Source organism: Myxocyprinus asiaticus, chromosome 16, assembly GCF_019703515.2.
Source record: "Myxocyprinus asiaticus isolate MX2 ecotype Aquarium Trade chromosome 16, UBuf_Myxa_2, whole genome shotgun sequence".
Taxonomy (NCBI): domain Eukaryota; kingdom Metazoa; phylum Chordata; class Actinopteri; order Cypriniformes; family Catostomidae; genus Myxocyprinus; species Myxocyprinus asiaticus.
Window position 1 is genome coordinate 16,605,318 of NC_059359.1, and position 26,923 is coordinate 16,632,240.

Sequence of the window (26,923 nt, forward strand, 5' to 3'; positions counted from 1 at the left end):
TTTACATCAAACGTAGAAAATACATTTAGTGTGGGAGAGGTAGAGTTAGCAGTGGAAAGGCGTGAGGGTGAAAGAGAACGGAGGTTACGGCGAAAGGAAACCAAAGGTGGAGTCTGTTGTAATGTAGTTGGGAGAGTCATGTTGAATTTGTAGGGCTTTATTGGTTGTTTAGATCAGTGTTACTATCAGAAATAATTGAAAATTATTTCTTTATTTATTAATTAAATAAAATCTAACTCCGCGATGGCTGAAATACACAACACTCCAATGTGGTTGGACTACAACACAGCAGATCTCATTCGTGATAACAGTACATTACAGTAATACCTTGAGTATTATTAGCAGCAATGAGCGGACTCGGCGGTCCGTAAACTGTACAAGCAATAACCTTGATACACAAGAATAACACACTATAATATTCTGTCCAGACATAAACCTCTTACTTGAATCGTATGAGGACGCAGACGAATGTGTGTTCATCCGTTTCCTCGCTCTGTCGGCGGGCGGTACGGCTGCTGATTCTCGGCGGGCTGGCGGAGAAATCAGCGACGTCGACTTGAAGAGGGAAGAGAAATCTTCTCTTCACTTCTGCAGGCAAACGGATGAAGATGCGAGTTGCTCGGCGGTCTCCTTCAGATCCGTTAGAGTGTTCGGTGGAACACAGAGTAATCTCAACTCGTCCAGTGAGATGGAGATTGTATGGCCACAGTTTCAAGTCGGATGTTACTTCCTTGTGCCACGAGGCTACACCGGAGAGCAGCGATGAGCTGTGTCTACACACGGCGAGCAAAGATGCTGGAAGCAAATCCTGGAGGCATCGAGTTATTTCTACTCCCTGTGACATCAGGTTGAGGGCCGTTCTGTTATGTGCCTCATCCAATAGGAGTTGAGAGTTCGATCCTTTAGTGAGCAAGGCTTCATGGGATTTGTAGTCTGTTTTGGACTCCCTTTGTTTGATTTTGGCGCAGTTTGTATCAGTATACAGAATACATGAGGCCCAACAAATTAAACATAGTAGTGATCAGAGACATGTAGATGAGTAAGAAGAATATTTTAGTTGGTACGGTTACGTGTAAAAATGAGGTCCAGCTGGTTGCCTGATCTGGGAGTTGAGGTGTGTAGTCTTTCAAAGTCAAATGAGGCCAGAAGAGTATTCAGTTCAGTGGCCTGGGGATTGTCTTGGTGTATGTTGAAATCACCAAGAACCACAAGTGGCCTACCATCCTCCAGCGAGGACAGCAGGACATCCAACTCCAAGAAAGTTTGTCAGCTGACAACATGTCTTTTTGTGGGTTGCATTGTAGTAATAGCATGAAATTCAAAACTAGTATTGTTACATAGTGAAGAGTATGGTGAAAGTCCAATTGTTATGAATGAGTAAACCTGTTCCCCCACCCCTAATCAGTGTGTCGATGGGTGTGAGAGAAGAAGTTGTTTTTGGAGAGAGCAGCAGGTGTTGCTGTATCCTCTGGACGTATCCATGTTTCTGTCAGTGCCAGGATGCTGAGGGTGGACTATGTGGCAAAGGCTGGAATGAAGTCAGCTTTGTTCACAGTTGACTGGCGGTTCCAGAGTCCCACTGAGAAAGAGAACGGAACAGGTGCTGAAGTGCAAAGTGGCCGTAGGTTGTGTGGGTTGCGTTTGGTCTTGCATCAATAGTGTGTAAACAGTCTGTAACAGATAACAGGGATGTGCTTGAAGGCATGTGTTATTTGTGAAGTAGACATGTTAATATATAGAAGGAAAATAAGACAAGAGATAAGTAAAAGATATTTAAGTGCTATGGTGAGTGGTGCCTTGTCGGTGGACTCGCTGGGTTTCACACGAGGAGGGCTTCCACATCCGCGTCAGCATTCAAGTAAAATATATACACTTAACAAGCCGATCAGTGAAATAAGCAGGACACGCCTTAGCACAAAGCTAGTCACGTGGTCAACTGAAACTAAGGGTTGCGCGAGGTGACAAGCGCGTGTACAAAACGCAACTTCCGTACACCGCAAATAAATTATGCTGCATTTTAGCAATAAATACTCAAGTGAAGCACTGTTTATAGACACTAAAAACAACGACAGTTTTACACACTGGACAACCAACTCAATCTAGCAGTGAATACCCTGGGACAAGTCAAAACAATATAGCGCACACCAACACACATTTAAAGCGACGCGAGTTCAAGACCGTAAACAAACAGCACAAGTCTAGCAATGAATACCACTCAACAAAGTAAAACAATGAAACACTTACACGCAACTGCAGACTCCTGTAGATAGATCGCTTCTCCTGATTGGATGGCCTTGGCAGAGGAGGGAGTGGAAGGATGGGTGGGAACAGCAGAGACAGGGAGACTTTGAAGCTGGGTGGGACCAGCGGAGACGAGGAGACTGGTTGGGATCAGTGGTGACTGGAGACTCATGGGACAGATTTAAAAAACAACTATTTTAGTAGGGACTGGGCTCAGCTCACCCTCAGTGGTGGGAGTATGGGCGGGGCTCCACTCAATGCCCTCGTACTCCACCAATATGCCCTCTGGGATGGACATTGGTGCCGGCTCTCGCAGCTGGTCAGACTTCGCAATGGGCTCAGAGTCTGCGGTGGGCTCTGGCTGTTGGTCTGTTGCGGGCAAGGCTGATGGCTAGCTGGGCTCTGGAGTGGGGCTGGCATTGTCCTCATTAGCATGGCAGACGGTGAATGGCGAGTCACAGCTTACCAGCACCCACTCCACATATTTGGTGAAATTCCCTCAAGGACCCTCCCCAGACAACTTGGCCTTAGTCACAATGTTGAGTCCGACATAGTAAAAAGAGCATAGGCAGTCGTCTGGTTAGTGGGTTAGGTGAGCCAGATCTAAAAACTCACAAGTATGGTCTGAGGGAATGATACTCCTGTGGGAGGAGGAAGAGGAAAACTGCTGGTAGATCCATCTTGTTCGTCAGTCCTTCTGTCACAAGTTGTGGTAGTGAAGATGAAGAGGCGATGGATCTATTTGCAGGCTTTAATGAGGATGAAGGAGATATAGAACAACATGGAGCACCATAAACAAAATCAACAAACCATCACAAGCTTTACACGGACAAGAACTGACAAACAAGGAACAAAACTGGAAGGTATTTATACACAAAGAAACTAGTGAGGGGATAAAAAACAAGTGAGGATGATAAGGAACAGCTGGTAGTGATGAGGGTAGTGCACTATGGGAAATGGAGTCCAGGGGGAAACTTCAAAATAAGAGTCCATGGAAACAGGAGGGAGACAGAACGTGACAATTAGAAGAATGTTTTGAAGTAACACACCTGATTCAATTGATGACTCAATAAGTTGCCCATTGTAATGGCTGGATCAAGTAAATTAGTTTAAAGTTGGAAGACAAAGATCCTCTCAATGAACCTTTTATGTTTAAAGTAGAACCAGTGCTCTAATATATAAAGGGTGGATTTTATAGACTGGAGTGACTCTGGAAGTGTGATTTTAGGTGAGCAGTTAGATACAGTTTTGTGATCTGATTAATGCCTGGAAATGTAAACCGGCCATGAAAATGACTATAAACTTAAGCATTTTACAGTAGAAACATCTCTTAAATGATCATTATTATGGTTATCTAGTAAATGGATTATTAAGCCCTAGACTAAATAACTTATATGTGATTTTTCAGTTCTAACTGAGAAAAAGGTTGAGGCTTCTCAAGGAGAAGTAAGAAGAAAAAACGGGAAGGCCTGTGACGTTCTTTTTATTCTGCATTAAGGAACAGAAACGGGAAGAGTTGCTTTATGCTCGACATAAAGCAATGACTAGGCTTGTAATGTGGAGCACAGAATGGAATCAACAAGGAAACAGGAAGTGAGGATAACAGAGTGAGAGGAAGACGTATCTGATCCGATAAAATCCCCCCAGCAAGCCTTTGAGTTTTCAGGCTGAGGAATCCAGGGTGCGGTGTTGCATCATCACTTTGAGTCTCTTGGATAACAGCAAGCTGTCTCATTATCTTCAGAGGGCTTATCTGTTCTCTACAACATACACACAGTTTCCACAGAGCAGCTGCAAAGAGCAAAACTAATTCTCCCTTGGCTGTGTTGAGAATGGAATACTAGCATGCTGCATATTGCAGAGTATGCACTATTTTTTTTAAATAATATGTAAAGTAGTGCATTTGCAACGATAAACATTTTAAACAATTATATGCAATATCATCACATGACCTTACTGCATTTATTGAGTGCCGTTCATTTTATTTATCAAATAAAAATTATAATTTTGCATTTTTAATCCAATTGTTTTTTTGTTTTTTTTTAATTCCTTAATTCTTGGTGGTCCAATTAAATAATGAGTAGAGATGGTGATATTATTTGTGTCTGTTATTACTTCCAATTAATCAGCCTCACCGGAAATGAAAGGTCAAGTTGAATCCAAAGCGACTTACAAACAAGGAATACTACAAGTGTATTGCACACTTGGGCAAATGCAATATGTCATCCGGGAATGCATACAAAAATATGCATACTATGCTCAGTATACATACTGCAGAAATAAGTAATATGGCAGTATATTATTTCAGACATAGCCATTGTCTCGATGTCTGTAACTCAGTGCAACCAGACGTTTGTTATGCCTAAAGCCAAAATGGGAGTGTGCATGTGACTAAAAGATCACACTGAATTCACAACTTTTTTTCCATATGTAATAAAAAAATTTCATATGTAATAAGTGTTTACTCAGTGCTTCCATTTGATGCTTTGTTGGCACAGGGCCTGTGATTATTGAAAACACATTGCTACTATGCATATGTATGGGTCACACTTGTGTGGCATGAAGCCATTTTTCAGATAGCATAAGAGGAGGGCTGTTTAAGCACTTTTGGAAATGGTTTACCATGACAGCGAATCTACAGTAGCTCTTTTCTGCTTCTCCCATTCGTTCTGCTACTGCCCAAGGCATGGAAAAATCTCATCAACAGCCAGAGAAAATATTCCAACAGACAAACCCAACTCTTCAACAAAGCATAAATTTTAGTCAGCACCACGGAAGGAACAGCAGTGAAGTTCAATATGTTGTAATTCAGATTTGACCAGGTCAAAGGCATACATTTTAGGATGTATATATTCTTCTGTACGCATAACACACTGTGGATGTGTTTATTTGTTGCCATGAGTAGGTAAATACATATCCAGATTTTTAAAAAATCAAACTGCACTAGAAATAAAGGATATCCAAAAACCTCTCAAACAAGCATATGAGACGCTCTAAAAAGTTCAGGAGCCAGAAAATTGCCTGAAATCAAACAAAATATTTAGCTCTCTAAACATTAATTTTGTTTCTTTATCATTCATTATTATATAAAATAATAAATACATAATTGTTGTTTTTTTTTTTTTTTCATAATAATTGACATTTCCTTTGGTGAGAGTTTTTTTTAAAAACATTTTTATTTAATTATATTGTTGCTATATTACAGTTATATTTACCTGTTTTATATTTTTGTAAAAGAGTAGACCACCAGAGACAAGATCTGTAAACAACAGACCTGTTGTTCCAGCAGTAGCTCTCTATTGTAAGCTGAGACTTTTCTTTTTTAATAAAGAAAACCTGCTTTTCTCATTACAGGCAGGGAAAATCTTAGTTGACCACTCTTGTAATTGGTCTTGTGCAAGAGAAGAAACTACTCCACTTTTGATTATATGGGAAATAATTTTTGAACACTGGAGAGTCTGGCTGCAATAGGTATCAATTTTCTTCACAATTGCTGCACTGTAAAAAACAAAACAAAAAAAAACTGGCAGCTGTGGTTGCCAGATTAATTATGTAAAAAATACAGTAAAAATGTAAACAACTTCACAGAACAACCTGTAAATTTTACAGTTGAAAACGGTTGTTTTTACGGTATATTTTATGGTGCAGTACCATCGTTTATATTATTAAATTATAAACTTATTATATTAACCTTCTGAAACTGTAAAAATCTGCTTTTCACTTTATAATGTCTTGTTAATCACCATAGTAATAACAGAAGTGCACATGATGACATGAAGTACATGTACTCTCTTGGTAAACATAATATAAATTTTATCCGATAATTTTACGGGAAAATCATACTTTTTACATCTAAACAGTTTTTACAACATTGTACCGTAAAACTACATGTATTGTCTTTTTAAATATATTACTTTTTTGAATGCATATTTTACGGTAATTACTCGTTAACCAATTTACAAGTTTTTTACTGTAGCATTTTTACAGTCTTTTACCGTTATAATTATGGAAATATTTTACAGTGTGTATAAAGCATTTCCACTTTGGCACGTCTCATGTCTCATTTAAACTTTAAGCATATGTTTAAATTATACACTTCAAGCTTGTATGTGACAGGAAGCATTAGTGTGCAAGATACAATTTCAAAGGAAGGAACTTGTTTTTACCTCAAAGTTATCCTAAAATATCTACCCCATCTACACATGTCAGTCAGTCAATTTTCCTTGGTTTTCTTTAGTTTCCTTTACACATAGAGCTTTTGTGTCTCAAACAGGATCTGAGCATAGACACAGGAAGTTTAAACCAACCAGGGAATCACTGGAGGATATGATGTCACAGTGGAGCTAGTGTGGATGATGCAGGTTGACAGAGCAGTAACTGAAGAAGAAAACCTCCAACCGTATTACATATTACATTTTATTTCATCCAAAATATAATATTCACTATGGATATTACACTGGCCCACCACTGCATGTACAATACAATTCTGAACATCATGCACTTTGGCTCCTTCCCTTTTACGCTAGGTTGGAGAATCTGTAGCCGCAGGTGCGGGTGGAAAGTCTGGGCTGGTGTGTTGGCGCTGCGGGGAGCCGGGCCACTTCCAAGATCAATGTTCAGTAATGAGGTGGGCGTGTCCGTCCGGATCCCCGACCGCCGCATACCGCCCCCGACCGAGCAGGTACATACCAGATACCTGTGAGTATTCAAGGGGGTACATTCCAATCCTTGGTGGATTCAGGATGTAATCAATCCTCAATTCACCAATGCTTGGTTCAACGGGAGGCTTTGGGTACAGCAAACAAGGTGAAGGTGAGCTGTGTGCACGGGGACGTTCACGAATATCCCTTAGTGCCTTTGTCTATTCAATTTCAGGGGCAAAAATATAGAATAGAGGTGGCGGTTAGTCCTCGTCTCACCCATCTGCTGATTTTGGGCGCCTTTGTGGTGGCTTCCTTTGATCGAGGTCCCCTTCGAAAGAATTGGTATGTATCGGGCCATTAGAGCGGACAGCCATCGCTTTGTGTTGGTTCTGGTGGACAACGCAATGCGATAACCGGAAGCAATGCCTCTATGCAACATTTCAGCACGTAGTGTTGCAGAGGCACTCTTCAGAATAATTTCCCGAGTAGGGATTCCAAAATTAATCCTCACTGATCAAGGCACTACTTTTATGTCACGTACACTACGCAAATTGTATGAATTATTAGGTACTAAATAGATTCTGACAAGCGTTATTAGCTTATGTTTTCCTCTTTTGTAAGTTGCTTTAGATAAAAGTGTCTGCCAAATGAATAAATGTTATTCACAGTTCAAGAGGTCCCACAAGCCTCCACGGGGTTCTCCCCATTTGAATTACTGTATGGGTGTAAGCCTTGCAGTGTCTTAGACGTCATGAGGGAAAATTGGGAGAAGGGACCTTCAACCAGCAAAAACGAAATTCAATACGATCTTGACCTGAGAGCAAAACTCCACACATGGGGCAGCTATCACAGGAGAATTTGCTACAGGCTCAAGAATGCCAATCCCGGCTGTATAACAGGGGGGCTTGGCAACAGGAATTTACACAGGGAGATAAAGTCCTTGTATTACAACCCACGTCAAGCTCTAAATAACTCACAAAGTGGCAAGGGCCCTTTGAGGTCACACGGCGAGTCAGGGAAGTCGATAATGAGGTAATGCGTACAGATAGAGGTGGAGCCCGTCAGATTTACAACCTTATCCTCCTCAAACTATGGAGAGAGGTGGTCACGGAGAGGGAGGAGCTCGGTCCGGAGGGGAGTTTAAAAATCAACAATCGAGTCACCCCGGTTCCCTGTGGAGACCACCTCTCACCGTCCCAAATCGCAGAGGTTGTCAGGTTGCAAAGATAATTCTCAGATGTATTCTCGCATCTTCCAGGGGCGTACAAATCATATACAGCACCATATCAAAACGTTCCCAGGGGTAGTGGTATGCAGTCGTCCCTACCGGTTACCAGAACACAAAAAAAAGGTAGTGCGGGAGGAATTGAGGGCTGTGCTTGACATGGGGGTAATAGAAGAGTCCCATAGTGACTGGGCCAGTCTGGTAGTCTTAGTCCCTAAGAGTAATGGGTCGGTCCAGTTTTGTTTGGATTATAGAAATGTGAACGCGGTGTCAAAATTTGATGCATTCCCAATGCCTTGCATTGACGAACTGCTTGATCGGTTGGGTGAGGCTCATTTTTATTAAATACTGGATTTAACAAAGGGATATTGGCAGATTCCCTTGACTCCCATGTCCTGAGAAAAAACGACGTTTTCCACTCCGTTCGGCTTACACCAATTCGTTACGCTTTTGTTTGTTTGTTTGGGGCCCCGGCGACGTTTCAGTGACTCATGGATATCCCACATGCTGCGTATGCATAAGCAATGATTGGCAGCAGCACATCCAGCATCTGAGGGCTGTCCTGAAGTCGCTGAGGCGGGTGGGGCTCACAACAAATCCAAGGAAGTGTGCAATTGGGTGGGTGGAATTACAGTATCTGGGCTTCCACTTGGGTCACGGACAGGTACACCCCCAAATTGATTAGACCGCGACTATTGCGACTTGTCCAAGGCCCAAGTCCAAAAAGGGGGTGAGACGGTTCCTGGGGTTGGCTGGCTATTATCGGAGGTTTGCGCCTAATTATTTGGACGTCACCAGCCTGCAGACTGATGTCACTAAAAAGGGAGCACCAGACCCAGTCCAGGGTTGACGGAGCCATGCCAACAGGCTTTCTTACAAGTAAAAGACACACTCTGCGGCGGTCCACTGTTACATTCCCCTGACTTCTCTCTCTCTTTTGTCTTACAGACGGATGGATTGGACAGGGGGTTGGGGGCTGTGTTGTCCCAGGTAGTGGAGGGTAAGTATCACCCCATGCTGTATATTAGCTGAAAACTCTCAGTAACTAGGTACAGCACGATACAAAAGGAGTATCTGGCCATCAAGTGGGCGGTCCTCACTCTCTGGTACTACCTGCTTGGGAAGGCCTTCACCCTCTGTTTGGATCATACCTCGCTCCAATGGCTCCACCGCATGAAGGATACTAATGCGCGGATCACTCGTTGGTATCTGGCACTTCAGCCCTTTAAATTCGAGGTGGTCCACAGACCAGGGGCGCAGATGGCTGTGGCTGATTTCCTCTCCCGGAGCGGGGGTGGGGGAGTTGCCGAGCACCGTGCTGTGGAGAGTGAAGCAGACAAGATGACTGGAAAATGATTGCCACCTGTGCTTGACACCTGTCTCCTGTTTCAGTGAGGAGTTATTTGGGCTTTTAAGGAGAGGAGACAGCGGCAGTAGAGAGAGAGAGCCCAGCTGAGAAGCAGTTCGTGTGTGTTGGCCGATGCCGTATGCTTACCTGAATGATTTGAGTTTGAATTGAAGCTCCACTGTTGCACTGTTAAGCGAATTCGTTTTTGTTTATTTAATAAAAAGTGCCATTCCTGAGTGGAATCACCATCTCCCGCTTCCTCATTCCTTTGAACCATTTATTTACATCCGGGTTCAATAATATTCCATTTGTTGCATTATGTTTACCGCAAAAATAATTTTGACCCTCCCTACTTAACCCTTGTGTGACTTTCTGGACATTTTTGTCTTTTTCATTTTTGTTTTTTCGATCATTTTGGCTGTTAATGCCAACGGCATAAATTTTGCCAACAGTGTGTATTTTTGGGGGAATTTTGATATTTCAACCTCAGTTCCTATAATACATCTCTAATACATTGTGTACACAAAATAATTACATTCAGGACTTTAAGGACAAAAATTCCCCATTGAAACCCATTAAAACTGCAATATTTGATCCCAGTGCCATTAAAGTATAAAATCATGAATTCTATGATATTATGCTTTCATTCCGAAACCCTGGCTTCAAAATGTATTTATTTTATATGTTCCACCAGATGGCTCTATTTTTCTCATGTTTAGCCTATGGAGCAAATACAAGGTTTTTTCCTATTTTCTGTTTGCTGTATTATAGAGCACTGCAGACCAATTGAATAAATGATGCAGCTAAAATTGTGTGGGTGTGTTGGTATGGATGTCAGAGTGTGTTTTGTATGTTTGTATTGAGAAATTTGTATACGTGTGTGTGTAAAAAACAACAGTGGCATTATGTAAACAAACTGGCATTTAAAGGGTTAAAATCGTGAAAATTAATGAATATTTGATAGTTATGATCAGGACTGTTGTTTGTTAAAAAAATATAAGTGAAGTGAAAGGGGTAAATAATATTAAAATATAATATTATTATGCCAGTTTTTTGACACAGACATTTTTGTCCTCTAAGGACCTCTGAGTAACTTAATTTTATTGACACGCAAAGGTTAAAAAAATAAAATCTGGGTTACAGGAGGCACTCACAATGGAAATGAATGGGGCCAATTTGTAAATGTTAAAATACTCAGTTTCAAAAGTATAGCCAAAAGACTTAAGCAATATGCATATTAACATGATTTAAGTGTGATAAAATCACTTACTATTGTTTACTTACTAACTGTGTAAAGTTAGTACTTTTGTAGCCCATCCGCCTCAAGATTCGATGTGCTGTGCTTTCTGAGATGCTATTCTGCTCACTATAATTGTACAGAGTGGTTATCTGAGTTACCATAGCCTTTCTGTCAGCTCGAACCAGTCTGGTCATTCTCCCTTGGCCTCTCTCATCAACAAGCCGTTTCCGTCCGCAGAACTTAGTAAACTCTGGAGACTGTAGTACATGAAAATCCCAGGAGATCAGCAGTTACAGGAATAGTCAAACCAGCCCATTTTTTCCCCAGTCTGATGTGAACATTAACTGAAGGTCCTGACTTGTATCAGCATGATTATATGCATTGCACTGCTGCCACACAATTGGCTGATTAGATAATAGCATGAATAAGCAGGTGTACTGGTGTACCTAATAAAGTGCTCAGTGAGTGTATATGGATGGATGGATGTTGCCAAAATCTACAGTATTTTTTCTCTACCATCCATCCTGGACATCCTCAAAAACAAGGTTCAAATGTCAGACATTATTTATGTGCTTGATAGCAACTTTTACTATACATCGATATAGTGTTGCAGACAGTTGATAAATAACAACAGAAACTATCATCAAAACCAGTGGAACTACAGGAAAGAGTCTGATGCCATTAGGGTGCCTGTATATTTTTTCAACCCTGATCAAGGACTAAGAATGTTGCTTCCCAGCAGCCCTCTGTAGCAGCTTCTTAGAATCAAGGAAATGGGATCTCCACAGAGTTCCTCTGAAGATTAATCCAAATCACACCCCACTTACTGGGGCTTTTGCCTGTAATGAGTGATGTCTCACTATAATTACTTTTCTGTAAATGTCCTCACGGTCACCCAGCCAAGCAAATGATCTAAAAAACATCTCAAATCTACTCTAACATAAGCTGTCAACATTCTATGGATCTGACTGCATGGACAGTTCACTTTACTGCTGTAACCAAACAACTCATTTGAGTTGCTGGTCGACATTTTGATCAAATAATTTTCTTATGAGGATGAAGTTTTAAATAGTGGTCTAAATGTTTTAGATCAGATGCATTTCATAATAATCATAGCTTCTTTTTATGCAGTAGAACCCTGAGATTTTGTATTCTCAGCATGTTGGTGGAATCAAGGGAAAAACTAAAGTAAACTTTATGCTTGGCGTTTTGTCTCTTGTAAAGGTTCAGAAAGTGTAGGCAGTGTGTTGTAAGTCACTTTGTATGTTTGTTAGATGTAACTAACTAAAAACAAAAACTGAAAGAAAAGAGAAATGTAACAAATATGAAAGAGGGAACGAACATGCAATCAGGCAAACAGTCAGCAATGGAAAACAATATAGAGAAAATAATAGACACAACAAATATTACAAACCATCATATTTTTCAAACAATGTATACAACTAAAAACTCATAAAAGAAAGCTAACGAAAAACAAATAAAAGTAAATGTGCCCATGAGTAAAACAATGAACAATTTTCTATTTCTGATTTATTCAAAATTACATTTATTTTGATTCAAAGCTTTGCACGTAAGCCTCAAAGTTCCAGCGTTCCCGTAAAATGGTTTTATTGTGAAAAGGGCGGATGTTGTTGAATTATGTGTGCTTTGAAACAATTTAATATGGGCTTACAGCGCTGTTTTTTCTAGAAGGCAAGCTTTTTGAGTGTGTTCCCGAGGTCATGTTTATTTTGTTTCTCAGGGAGGGTGAAAACATTCTCATCCAGAAATTTTATAATGTCTTTAGCTTAAAGACCGCAAAATGAAACTTGAGACAATGGGACACTGTTGCACAGATAGTGGGATGCTCTGTGACCTTGGCTATGATCTCCACTCCCCATACTGGAAACAGAGGATGCCTGAGATCATAGCCCAACTGACAGCCTTGCATCCCCCTCAACACACCACAGGCCGTTGCGCTTGGATCTCCTGCTTGCGATAATATCCGAGGCTAATTCCTCCTGCAGTCTTCACATGAGAACCACGTGTGGGGTGAGATGACCACCTGAGAACATCTGGCCCTGGGCAGAACAACCCACAGCTTTCATCTGGCCTTGAGAAGCAAGGGAGTGGAATGATTGAGTTTTCTCATACTGTAAATACGGACAGTCTCAGAGAGGTAGCTCACTGTTTGCTCGAAGTGTCATCAGCATTAGTGTATTCTATGTCTGTAGAAATCAAGAAGGGCTTTTTTTCCTCGCCAGATGTTCGTCTCTTTCAAGCTATGCTAGAGATGAACAAACCATTATTATAAGTAATGCTATACAAAGAACAAGAAAAGAAGAGACGAGTCAAAATAATTTTTTGTGGTAGACAATGTTACGTTAAAAATGGTGTCGCTTGAGCTTAACTTGTATTGAACCTGGAATATACCTTATAAGTATATAATCATAAATAATATGAGCTATTGCTGATTTAAATTTATTGATAACAACCTAATTAGATTGAACATTTATTTTAATGAATCGGTTAAAAGTATTTGACATGAAAGAATGACACATTTTTATATGTTTTAAAAAAAACTCATAAAGGTAAAAAATGCCCCTGAAAATCAATTCTGGTGGCAAATATTGCCCCTCAATAATAATAATAATAATAATAATAATAATAATAATTTCTGACACTGGTTGCCACCTTATTTGATTTAATTTGAGAGTGAATAACGACTTAAATTCCATTCTGTTCATCACAAAAAGTCATAGTATGGCTTCAGAAGACTTGGAAAGCCTTTTGAAGACTTTTTAAAATTAACTTTTTGTGTTCCTCGGAAGAAAGAAAAGTCATATGGGTTTGGAGCGAAATAAGGGGGAATAAATAAGAGTAAAGAAAAAAAAATTATTCCATCAAACAAAAGGTGAAGAATGCCAAAACTATTCTCAAAGATTATATTAATATCTGTCAGCACCTGTTGACAATGGGCTCATTCAGAGGGAGTCTATCCTAGATGGATAAGATGGATGTGTCTCTCCGGATTTTGGGTTGGATAGCAAATAACTTTGTTGTTTCTAACTTTTAAGGGGTTCTTAAAGCTACAAAGTGCCCCAAGACTGGTTATGCAGCTCCATGAAACCATTAAAGATACAACAGTGGCTCATTCACACAAAATGTGTATTCATGCAAATCGGTAAACACCGAAAAAAATTTGGGAGCTTCCTGTTAAATGAATTACATACAGCCATATTTGTAGGTTACTGCTATATATAAGAGTATAAACCATGGCATTTTGTTGTCCCAGTCTACATGGACTCACTAAAGGCAAGCAGTATTAAGTGAGCATTTGCCCTTGGCTCCTAGCGGCCCATCCTCTACCAGCATGGTGTCAAGTCAGGCCTACAGTACCACCTTAGCTAGGACTGTGTTTGGATTGGGAGTGAGGAAGTGCTGTGGGGCAGTAGGGTTTGGTCTGGCCAGTATTGCCCTCCCCCCTCCCCCTCTGCAAAAACTCCAGAGGTCTCTGGCCTAGACACTGCTGCCATTCAGCTGCCCCGCGTGCTGGGGATAAAGTTGGGATTGTCTGTCAGCGGGTTGCAATGCGAGGAATGTGGAGCTCCAATTCCCCTCTGGGAAAAGAAACATCGAAGGGTGGACATTCCGTCTTTTTCTCTCTCCCTCTCTCTCTTTCTCTCTTCCTAACCATCTCTCAATCACCATTTTTTTTCCACAGGAACAATCCATTTACCATGTCAGGCAGTAGCCTCAATCTGAGCGGTTGTGACTGAAGTGGAATAACAGATCAGATCTCTCCCTGGTGAGCTATTCTGAGCTCGTAGCAACACTGAGTTTAGAGGCCCGCAACCCCCTTCACATGAGGATTCCATATCCACAGTCCACCCCACTGGCATTTCCTTGCGCAATCCATCATTCCCTGTGACATCAGGTTTGTGTCGCACACTAACACAATTTCCTTCTTGTATAAACCCCCTCATAAAACTCCCACTCGGCTCTACCAGCATTTAACCATGACATATGGAGCCATCAACAAGGGGTGAAGTCCTGAATGAATATGTTCCTAAACAAACTTAGTAAAAGGCTTTTGCTGAGATTTTAAAGCTTTCTTTGAAGTTTCTCCCTGCAAATGAGCCCACAGATTTCAAATGAGAGGCTGATCCGAGGAGAACTTTCTTTTTACTTGTTTAGGGACCTTACAGCCCCTAATGAGGAATGGTGCCTGTTAGCTTTTGTTGGCCCACCAGGTCAGTCCTGTGATTGAGAGCAGCAGTAGCATGTGTTATGCTTTAAACTTCCACAGAATGATGTCATTTTATGACAATCATGTGACTACCAAAACAGTTTAATTAAAAACACCTAGTGGCTAGCTGTGCGCTCACATGGCCCTGGACTGGAAAACCACCATTGCAACATTAACTGTGCCAAGACTAAGAAGCTGGAGGAGACAATACACCAGGTGTCACTTCTTAAAGGGACAGTTCACCCAAAAATGAAAATGTGTCATTTACCCTCATGTTGTTCCAAACCCATATGACTTTCTTTCCTCAATGGGTCACATAAGGACATATTAGGAAGAATGTTAGCCTATGTCACCATTCACTTTAATTGCATCCCATACAATGGAAATGAATGGTGACTGAGGCTATCAATTACTAACATTCTGCCTAACATCTCCTTTTTATTCCACTGAAGTAGGAAAGTCATACAGGTTTGGAACAACATGAGGATGAGTAAATGATGACCAAATTTTCTGATTTGGGGTGAATTATTCAACTATCCCTTTAACTAGCTTAATCAGCAAGAGTGTCTTAGTCAGCCAGCTTGACCAGGATAATAATGCTGGTAAACCAACAATACAAATAATCTGTCAGATATAAGAAAACTGAAATTTTCGGATACCTATCCCATGACCTCTGGCGTATATTTATATTTTGTTATATATACCAGTAGTTTGCAAAGTGAGCTCACTGTGATCTAATAGCAGTGGCTCAGCAGATAGACCTCTGGTGCTGCTGTGCTGACTGGGGAAGTTTTGAGAGTTGGCAGCTCTGTCAGTTGGTTCACAGCCTGTGCTTTATGACCCGAGCCGGCCCCTGCCAGACCAAAGCTGTTTGAATGAGAAAATAGCTTATCAAGAGGTTTCCTCCCTCATCAGTCTGCTTACACACTCTCAGTACACAGACCACACATACACAAACACACATGCCAATCACCGGACCTCTTGTGACTATTAAATCTACCCACATATGACAATGTGCACACCTAATGTGCAGAATGTGTGCAAACCCATATCTTACGTCGTATTGAGATTTAATGTGGCAAAAATGTTCTATAGTTCCCTAGAAATGGCATCATTATTCAAAAGTTGAATAATCTTTCTCTGACATTTGAAAATCTGAGACAGTACTCATATTAGGAATTTTAACTTTGTGCGACCCCACAGACACATGCATGGACATTGATTTTTGGCTTTGCAATAAACAACACATAATTTAGTTTAATTTAAACCAACTGATCTCAGTTCAGGAGACTCTGGGCGGTCATTAAAGGGTTAAATTTTCGACGGACAGTCATGAGACAAAACAACATGGTGCTGATCACAGCAGAGTTTGTCTTTGGGAGAAATGCCAACAACACTAAATCTGGTAAGAAACCTAAGAAAGAAACCTGTTTGAGTCTTCAATTTTCATCCAATTTTTTGTGATTTATTGCAAACGCCACTCTGCTAAACACAATGTACACTAATGTGTACAATAGCACAAGATTTTCATTAGAAATCCTGTATTAACAGTGAATATTCAAACTGAGAAAAAATTTCTTTCAGTGCGTTAAAATTTTGCATGAACTGTTCTGACACCAGTGCAGACAGACAGCACACTGGAGGTTAAGTCATTCACTAAATAGGGAGCAAGGGAGCATCCTATAGCTTTCCTATGAAGCCAAGTGCATTCAATCCAAATTGAAATTTCCCATTTAAAGTTGCGTTTCACGGCTGATTCACACATACACCGAGGCGTGAGTATCGGCGGGCAGTCATGTGCACTTGTTTATCAGCGTTGTGATTAATTAATATATCAAAGCCTCTGTCAAGGCAAGTCAGTCCACTCGGCAGTCATCTTTGGAATGCTCCCGGTCAGGCTGGGCAGCTATTTTCTATGTAAACAAGCGGCATAAAAGTACAACTCCTATCTACTTGAATGGAGAAAGACCGAATTCTCCAAAACGGTTGGTCAAAGTTACGAACAAACAACATATTTAATATCAGCAGTAAAATATCACAACAATAGTATTATAAATTTTGCTGCTTTACCTCAGATTATGCAAAAAAAGAGAGCTTTTTTCAGGCTGGATCAGCTAATGCGCATACAAGTTGATTGACAGACGATGTCTTTATCTAAAAGGTGATTAGCTCTTTTACCCGTAAGGCAGGCATTCCGATTTCTCCCATTCATTTTAATACCAGTGGTCCATCTCTTCTAAACTGTCTCTGTATATATACAACACAGGCAAAATTCCTGCAGTTTATTTATTTATTCTTTCTTTTATTTAGTTATTTTGAGTTTGTTTGTATGCAGACCTATATATTGTAGTGTATAGTAGGTTCTGTTTAAATATTGCTTATCCCTAGTGGAAAAACCAGCTTAAGCTGGTAGCTGTGTTTTGGAACATGTTAGCTGGTTTAAGCTGGTCAAAGCTGGTCATTAGCTGGTCCAAGATGGTCAGTTTGAGCTGGTATGATCAGCTGGTAGCTATGACCAGTTTGGACTAGCTTAAACCAGCTACCATGTTCCAAAACACAGCTACCAGTTTAAGATGGTTTTTCCAACAGGGATTTGCTTTTGCGTCTTTTCTATAATCTCCTGATTGTTTTAGTTTTCTGCTACACCCAGAGCCGCCGAGTTAAGTGTGAGCCGCGCATCGAAATAGGCTCGGCGCCAAAACTATCTGCGCACTGCCGCGTCTGGGACGTGTCTGGGACGCTTCTGGGACACGTCATCTTGTGACTCACGCTTGCAATGTGAAGGGTGTAATCTGTTAACTTGGGGGCCAAAATTAAAATGCGCTGCTCATGCCTCACTCACGCCTCACTCACAGAGTAGCCTATGTGTGAATCCGGCATCAGGCTGCAGATGATGTTTGAACCACTCAACATGTTTGGCAGACATGGGACAATGGTAATGAGTGCTATAGATTCAGAATTTATAATGTATAATTTTATTTTAACATGCTGGCTATTACTTGTATCAGAAATAATCATGCTAATTTCTGATTGGTAAAATACTTCAGCATTGGCTCTCACTTGTTTGTTTGACAGAACAAAGAGAGAACATTGAGATTTTGTTGCCAAGTAGAAAAAAACATTGTAACATAAAAGTCAAATCAAGTCAAATAATTTTTCTTTCAATTTTTTTTTTTATTTGTGCTTTTCCCAATACACATTGTTCCAAAGCAGCTTTACAGAAAATTAGCTGTGATGTCTGTAACGTCTCATAAATATGAATAACCAACATTCCTGAAACATAATAAACAATTTGAAAATCGGACTTTCTATAGCTTGTTACTAATAAAAGCTTTCACAACATAGTCCTGCTGCCCACATATATGGACATCACTTTTTAGGAAAACTGTTTGCTCTAGAAAAAGGTTTTTTTTTAGGCACTACTAGTTACAAATTAAAAAGGAAAATGGAAAATGCACACAGCATTCACGCTCAGGTCTCAGGAGGTTAATAAGTACCTGTGGGGAAAAATATAAAATATTGTGTACCTTTTTAAGGGATAGTTCACCCAAAAATTAAAATTCTGTCATCATTGTATACTCACACTCATTGTGTTCCATGGAAAAGAATGTCAAACAGTTTTGGTACAACATCAGGGTGAGTAAACATGAAGAAAAAAAGACAGTGTGGGCTATTCCTTAACTGGACAAGCTGTACTCAGGATGTATTATAACGAGTGACCTACCTTCTGTGCTCTACACATCTTCAAGTTACAGCTTTGTAGTGTTCCTTTTAAGAAAAGGACTAATTTGGTTTCAGTCTATTGAAAGGAGGCTTAACCTATTTATTTTGCCCTGATTCAAATGATGTAACTTGATAACTTTGTCTTTTGCCCGTGAGGCTTCAGTGCACATATTGTACATTCCAGCCCTGAATTCATGGCTAAACTGTGCTATTTCTGTGACACCTTTCTTGGATATTAGAGTTATGGCAGCATTTGGTTTATGCTGCGCAATCTACCTCTGTCTTGACAGAAGATTCCATCAACATTTAAAATACTCTAAAATGTATATTGAATATAATTAATAATTTTGGTGTAGTGGTGCTTGAGGGAATACTTATGATTTTTTGATGTTATATCATTTAAAATTAATTGAGAACCACATTGTCTGCAGCAGACACTGTTTAAAAAGTTCAGACAAGTTAATCTTTTTTTGTGTTACACACCATCAGAATCATCCATTTTATTAATTTCAGAAACTGCTTTGAATGTCTCAGTGTCTCATTAATGGAGACAGATTCACCTTTTTTGTCTGTCACACACTTTATAAATGGCAGGAACATAACTATTTAAACATTGAATATTGCACTTGTCTACTGCTGCTGCGCTGGCTGCCCCTTTAGTGGTTCAAGGCACTTTCTGGATGAAGACAAGGAGTGAAATTTTTTCCAGGGGAAACAAGACAGACAAGTATGACTCACACACATGGATGTTATTGCATGGATAGAGGATAAATATTTCCTAGCGCTACCAAACTTTTAAACATCATATTCATATTTCCATTAACATTTTTCCTTATTTTCATATGACACACTTTTATGCAAATATATTTTTACTTTGTGGAATATATAGTCTTTAGCCAAAGTGGAAAGAATATCATCACATTATATCGCCATCAGGATTGGGGAGTAGTTAAAGGGGCACTCAGGAATTTTTTCCTCATTGAAAAAGTTTTACTGCTAAAGAAATTAATAGTAATGTTGAAATATATGTATAAATCATGAGCACTCACATGAGACGAGGACTCCAGTAATATCAGGAACGTTATTAAAGCTATTTTATATTTTACACAGAGAAGGTCCCCTCATGGGGGCTGCTATGTTAAGATCATATGACCAGCCCAATACTACTCGCTTAATCTCAGTAATCACCCTGTTATTGGACACTTTCACTCATAAAATGAATCATGGCCAAATGTGAATAGTGAATTTCTACAATGGCACAAATAACTGAAAATTATTGTATTTGAATGATGCTGCATCCATGCCACAGTGTCTCAGTGTAAATCCAAGACGACATACATAAAAAATTACTGAGTGCATTTTAACTAAAATTATGCTACTAATTTAATGTGGAGAGATGAGCGTGGCCAAGCGATGTCTGTGGAGAGTGAGGCCGAGAGAAAGAGTATGGTAAGGGTTGACACCTGGGGTAGATTATCTCTGACAGCTGTTTTGTGTTAACAGTGAAAGCTGGAGGGAGATAAAAGAAGAGCCAAGCGACAGTGAAGGGGAGAACGATCTGAAGCTGGCAACACTGTGGAGGACAGCTTTATTTTTGTGTTATTCTTTATTTTAAGATCTGAGAGTGGAAAATAAATTACCCTGAAGAGTGCAACCTGTTTCCCACTTCCTTAATTTCCTTTTAACTGACTGAGAGTGTCACAATGGTGCCGAAACCCGGGATTAAGGAGGAAACCGCCGCTGGCTGAGATGATCAGGACCCTCGCTGGTATTCATCAAACCCCGCACCAGGCCCTACTGTATCAGTGCACGGAGCAGGAGTAGCAGTTCCAGGTGTTCCTCCAGACCCAGACAGAGGACCAGCATGTGTTGCGGAGCTTGTTGCCCCAGGAGGAAACTGCAGCTGCTACCCCGGCCACAGCTTCAGCCATCCCCCACGTCACACTCGTGAAGATGGGCCCGCAGGATGATCTGGAGGCCTTTATAGAGCTGTTTGAGTGGACAGCCGAGTCCTGGGGATGGCCCAACAGCCAGTGGGCGGTCCGCCTCATGCAGCTGGTGACCAGGGAGGCCCAGCTTGTGGCCCAGCAGCTTCCGGGGGCGGAGATCCTGGACTACGAGAAGCTTCGGCGAGCCATCTTGCAGCGGGTTGGTCACAGTCCAGAACAACATCGCCTGTGGTTCCGGTCTCTGACACTTGGCGAGCTCTGCCGCCCATTTGCCTTTGCGCAACAGCTCCGTGACTCCTGCTGGCGGTGGTTGCTGATGGCAGAACGTGATGCTGGGGCCATAGTTGATCTGGTGGAGCTGGAAATATTTATCACCCGGCTACCGAAGGAGACGGAGGATTAGGTACAGTGCCACAGCCCGGTGTCACTGGATGTAGATGTCCAGCTGGCTGAGGACCACTTGGCAGTGGTTCCGGGGGCCGGCGAGCCCTCTTCTCTTTCTCTCTCCCCGTCTTCCCTCTCCCCTTCCTCTTGTCCTCGTCATGTTCCTATTCCCCGGAAACGGGAAGTTACACTCCCTAAACCGGTTCCCCTATTTCTCTCCACTTTCCCCAGGCTGGTGAATCCGCTGCCGCAGGTGCAGGCGGGAAGTCTGGACCAGTCTGCTGGAGCTGTGGGGAACCTGGGCACTTCCAGGATCAATGCCCAGCGATGAAGGTGGGGACATTGGTCCGGATCCCTGACGCGCCACAGGCCACCCCCGATCGAGCAGGAGCATACCAGATACCTGTTAGTATTAATGGAGGTACAGTACATACCAAGCCTTGGTGGTTTCAGGTTGTAATCAAACCTCCATTCACCAAAGCTCGGTTCAATCCGAGGTTTTGGATACAGGCAGGTGGGTGAAGGTAAGGTTTGTGCACGGGGATGTTCAAAATTACCCTGTAGTGACGGTCATAATTCAGTTTCGGGAACATAAGCATAGTGTCGAGGCTGCGGTTAGTCCCCACCTCACCCATCCACTAATTGGCATGGACCTCGTCAGGCCATTAGAGCAGATGGCACACGGGCATCACTTTGTGTTGGTTCTGGTGGACTGCCTATCTGGATGACATCATTATTTACAGTAATGATTGGCAGTGGCACCTGCAGCATCTGAGTACTGTCCTGAGAGCTCATGGCAATCCTAAAGAAGTGCGCAACTGGGCAGGTGGAAGTATGGTATCTGGGCTTCCACTTGGGTCACGGGCCCCAAATTGATAAAACCGCTGCGATTGCAGCCTGCCCAAGACCTAAGACCAAAAAGGAGGTGAGACAGTTCCTGGGGCTGGCTGGCTATTATCGTAGGTTTGAGCCTAATTATTCGACTGTCACCAGCCCACTGACTGATCTCACTAAAAAAGGGGACATCAGATCCGGTCCAGTGGACGGAGTCATGTCAGCAGGTGTTCATGCAGGTGAAAGCTGCATTTTGTGGTGGGCCGTTGTTATACTCTCCTGACTTTTCTCTAACTTTTATCGTGCAGATGGACACATCGGACAGGGGGTTGGGAGCGGTATTGTCTCAGATGTTGGAGGGGGAGGAGTGCCCCGTGCTGTACATTAGTCACAAACTCTCAATGAGGGAGACTAGGTACAGCACAATTGAGAAGGAGTGTTAAGCCATCAAGTGGGCAATCCTCACCCTCTGGTACTATCTGTTGGGGCGTGCTTTCACCCTCTGTTCGGACCATGCCCTACTCCATTGGCTCCATCACATGAAGGATGCCAACACGCGGATCACCTGTTGGTATCTGGCTCTTCAGCCTATTAAGTTAGAGGTGATTCACAGGTCGGGGGCGCAGATGGCTGTGGCGGATGTCCTCTTTAGAAATGGGGGGGGGGGGTTGGCTTTCCAGCCTGAGTCGGGCGATGGGGGTATGTGGATAGATGGGCGTTGCCGAACGACGTCTGTGGAGAGCGAAGCCGAGAGAGAGAGCACGGTAAGGATTGACACCTGGGGCAGATTATCTCTGACAGCTGTTTTGTGTTAACAGTGAAAGCTGGGGGGAGATAAAAGAGGAGCCAAGCGGCAGTGAAGGGGATAATGATCTGAAGCTGGCAATGCTGTGGAGGGCAGTTTAATTTTGTGCTATTCCTTATGCTAAAATCTGATATGTTTATGAAAAAGAGTGTGGAAAATAAATTACCCTGAAGAGTGCAAGCTGGTTTCCGCTTATTTAATTTCCTTTTAACAGACTGGGAGTGTCACACTTAACTAAATTTTCTGTAGTAAAATATTTTGTAGTAAATTTTTTTTAAATTGAGTAGTGTGACAGTAGCTCAGCTATAGCCTATTTTCACAATAATCTAGCTTTTCCAGTAACAAGCTACATTTTCCAACAGGTAGCGCTATTTTTTGTCACATTGTACTGCGAACACAGCAATGGTGCTGAGGCAGTAACAAAACGCACTCACCAAAACCGTCTTCTCAGCGCTGAGAAAACCAAATCATTTAAGTGAATCGGTTCTTTCAGGCAGTTAATTTACAGTAAATGATTCACTGATTCACTTGACCCCATGCAGCCTTAAGGGACTTTGCCTTCTTTTTTAAAGCAAAATATTTAGTTAATTACTGTTGTTTATCAGTATATTAAGATTCAGTTATATAAAATAGGGTGTTTTTTTAGCTTTTATTAGTGTATTCAGAACAGCCCTTACAAAAAATCGAGAGTTCTGACAAACTTATGGCAAACTTCCCACTCATTATTTTCACCTGCAACTGAGCTTGCAATTTGCCTCAAATGTTTGCAGCTCTTCACTGTCACAATTGCCTGTGAAAATAATGAGTGGTGAATTTGCTGCAAATTTGTGGCTAGTTTGCCAGAACTCTCTATTTTTGTAAGGGTGATTGCAGAATTAAATAATATCATCCGATTGATATGGATGTCAAAATATTTTCTTCTTTAAATGGCTTCAATGTGTTTATCTACTTTTTATTAGTAGCTTTTAGTGTAGTTAACAGTTTATTTTAAAAGAGTAGATTGGCTGTAGTTCAACTAGTTATGAGTCGCTTGTAACATGGGAAGCTATACTTTCAAAGTGGCTTTCTCAACACTCAATCTCAATTTTGTGTCGTGAAATGATATTGTCATGAGACTCCCATAAATGCAGTGTTGCCCTCATTTTTTTCAGCATGTTGTATTAAGTTACTGGTTTAATGTTCTACTGTGAACATGATTCTATTTTATATTACGTGTACACTTTCATTCTCAATTTAAAATGCGGAACATTTGTAAAAATTGGTTTGGCACAGTTATTCATAGTGAATAGGGTAGCATCAAAAATGTATTATGAATAACAGGTGTAGATAATAGACAATAGCAGGGCGTACGTACATTACATCATAGGTAAAGGCCTAATAAGCGTCATAGCTTGTTGCTTCTTGCCCAAAACATGTCTCAACGTGTTCCAGCATGTTCTAATATATCCCTGCATGTCCCTGTTTCACCGTGTCCCACTGAAGTAAGCAGCAATACCTCATCCTCATTTTTTAAACCACTGTCTGACAGTTAAATTTTACCCATGACACTGTTTGCATTGGGCAGGGACATTACACATGGTTTACTGGCAGAATTGTTTTTTTAAGGGTTCCTAAGTTCCTGAGTCTTGTAACTAGGTGAGTTTATTTATATTCTCTCTAATAATGTGAGGCCTAACATAAGGGAATAAATGGAATATTATTCTTTTTCAGCTTCATGACAGTAGATGCTCCCATGGTTGCCTACCTTCAGTTACTTTATGTTTCTTTGTTGACTACCTAAATAGCCCTTTTAACCCTTTGACCCAAGGAAAAACAAACACAATTTCAAACATTTAGATGGATTTTATTTGTAAAACAGAACATCATCATCATCAGAACATCATCATCAGTAAGGAACACATAACAGTTCTTTATTTACAAAAACACACCTATAAAAAGTAAATTTGAGCATTGTGTCAGGGATTGTTCTGTGCTACTGTAAGTGCTATGTATACAAATATGTATGTGTGAGATAGTAAAAAAACAAAGTTACGTAGTCACCTAAATGAGTTTGACAGAATACGAACAGCATAGACAGAATATGAACAGCACCAGAAGGTACAGTCCAGCCTTTTGTCTGCATTACTGTGCACATGATGTGCAGGGAATGTGTGCGTGTTCCTTGCAGACGTATTTCTTGCATTTCACACAGGTGTTGTTGGTCTTGGAGTAATTTCTGTTGGGACAGACCTGGCACCTGCCACGTTTCCTGCCTGCAGTTTGAACCACTGGGGTGTGTGTCTCCATTTGGATGTCCTTCACAACAGTTGCAGCAGCTGTTGATGCTCTTGGAAGGCACCATCTTCTCGATATGAGGTTTCAACAGCACGTAACCCAGCTGCTCCAGGAAAATCCTTCTTCGACTCAGATTTCCGCTGTTCCAATCCTTGTTTATTTCACTCCATAATACAAAGGCATTGTAGGCGCTCACATCAATGATGTTGAAGAAAATGACAAGGGGCCAACAGGCAGTCATGCGTCGGCAGCTGTATGTGGCTGTGACCTTGTCCAGATTATCAAACCCTCACTTTGTCTTGTTGAGGTCCAAGACCATTTGTGGTTTTCTGTCTTTTCTGGTGCTCAGGACAGCATCTTTGTGCATAGTGCTCATCAGCAGGACATTTTTCCCTTTCTTGGGGCAATAGGAGATGACAGTGGTTCTGCCAGTGAAGGCAAACATTGAAGATATTACCTTCCTGTTCTTCATCGCAAGAAGCTCAGAGGGAAGCTTCGGCTTGTTTTTTCTCACTGTCCCCAACATGGTAACTTTTCAGCAGTTCCTCACCCAGGGCGTACAATGTGAAAAAATTATCACATTTAATGTTATGACCATTAAGTCCTTTAGCCATGTCTAGTACCACTCTCATGCCCTAATTTTTTTTCAGTGCTTCCCCAGGTGATTTACTAGTGTACACCTGCATATTCCAGGCATAGCTGGACTGTGCATCATATGCTGCCCATATTTTGATACCGTATTTGCCCGGTTTGCTTGGTATATATTGTCTGAAGGGACAGCGCCCACGAAATGCAACCAGACTTTCATCCACAGTGACGTAGGGGCCTGGATTGTAAAGAAAATGTAATCGCTGGACCCACTTGTCCCATACATCCCGTATTGCTGTGAGTTTGTCACGCTCTCTTCGGCCTGCCTTGTTTCTCTGTCATCAAAGTGTATGACACAGGAGAAAACATGGAATATCTTTAGAGACATGATGGCTGGAAATATTGCCCTTCCAGTGTCAGCATTCCAAAGGCTTGCTGTGGCTTCTCTTTTTGACCTGTACACTCTTGCCAAAATGAGCAACCGAATGTAGGCTTGCAAGCGGGTCAAATCCAAGTCTTTCCAACTGTCCCCATACACGGGCCTCCCCTCCAAGTTTGTCATCTCAAGTACTTCGTTTTCGATTGATGGTGTTTCGAAGGGCGCAAATGCTGATTTTATGTATTGGACATGGCTGACAGTGTATCTGGTGGGGCCTGAAACCATTTTGATGACATTAGCAGTGCTAAGTCTAACCTGTCGTTCAAGTGGGGAAAGGGACCATAACCATTTTCCATTTTTGGAAGGTAATGTGTCTGCTGGTGGTTGAGAGACAACAGGAGGGTCAACACTAAGAGGCTCATTCTCATCAGAGGAGGATGCCTCATAATCAGGGTCCTCCTCAACATAATCCTCTGTCTCAGACACATTCTCCTCTGTTACTTTCACTGTCAAAGAACTGTGACAAAACCTCATTGACAGAAATCCTTTGCTTAGAGGTCATTTTCAATTGAGAGGGAGCATAAAGAGAGAGCCCACAGAGCACCAGGAGAAATGGTTTAGAAGGCTGCTGTGTAAGCTTTTATATGTTTGCTCCTCCCTTATGTTTGGTGGACTATCAGTGTCCTCGTGAGAATTACGTTTTCCCCTCTTGACTTATGCTGCTACTATAGCCTCCTGTGACCCGAGTGTGACTGCTGTGTGCATTTTCCATGTCTCTTTTTGATTTGTAACTAGTAGCAACTAATAAACAAACAAAAAAAAAAACTTTCTAGAGCAAATAGTTTTCATAAAAATTAATGTCCACATGTGTAGACAGCGAGACTACGTTGTGAAATTTTAAATAACACTAAGCTATAGTGTTTTTTCCCATCAAATTGTTTTTTATGTTTCCAGGAGTGTTGGTTATTCATGTTTTTAAGACGTTACTGACATTAGAGCTGATTTTCTGTAAAGTAATGTCCAGCATCATGCAATCACTGCCAACCATGTTAAAATAAAATG

The 26,923-nt window shown here is 41.3% G+C and overlaps 1 pseudogene; it reads right to left on the reverse strand.

The window, feature by feature from the left end:
* Positions 1 to 24,741: 24,741 nt before the first annotated feature.
* Positions 24,742 to 26,395, reverse strand: LOC127454552 (piggyBac transposable element-derived protein 4-like; annotated as a pseudogene).
* Positions 26,396 to 26,923: the final 528 nt, after the last annotated feature.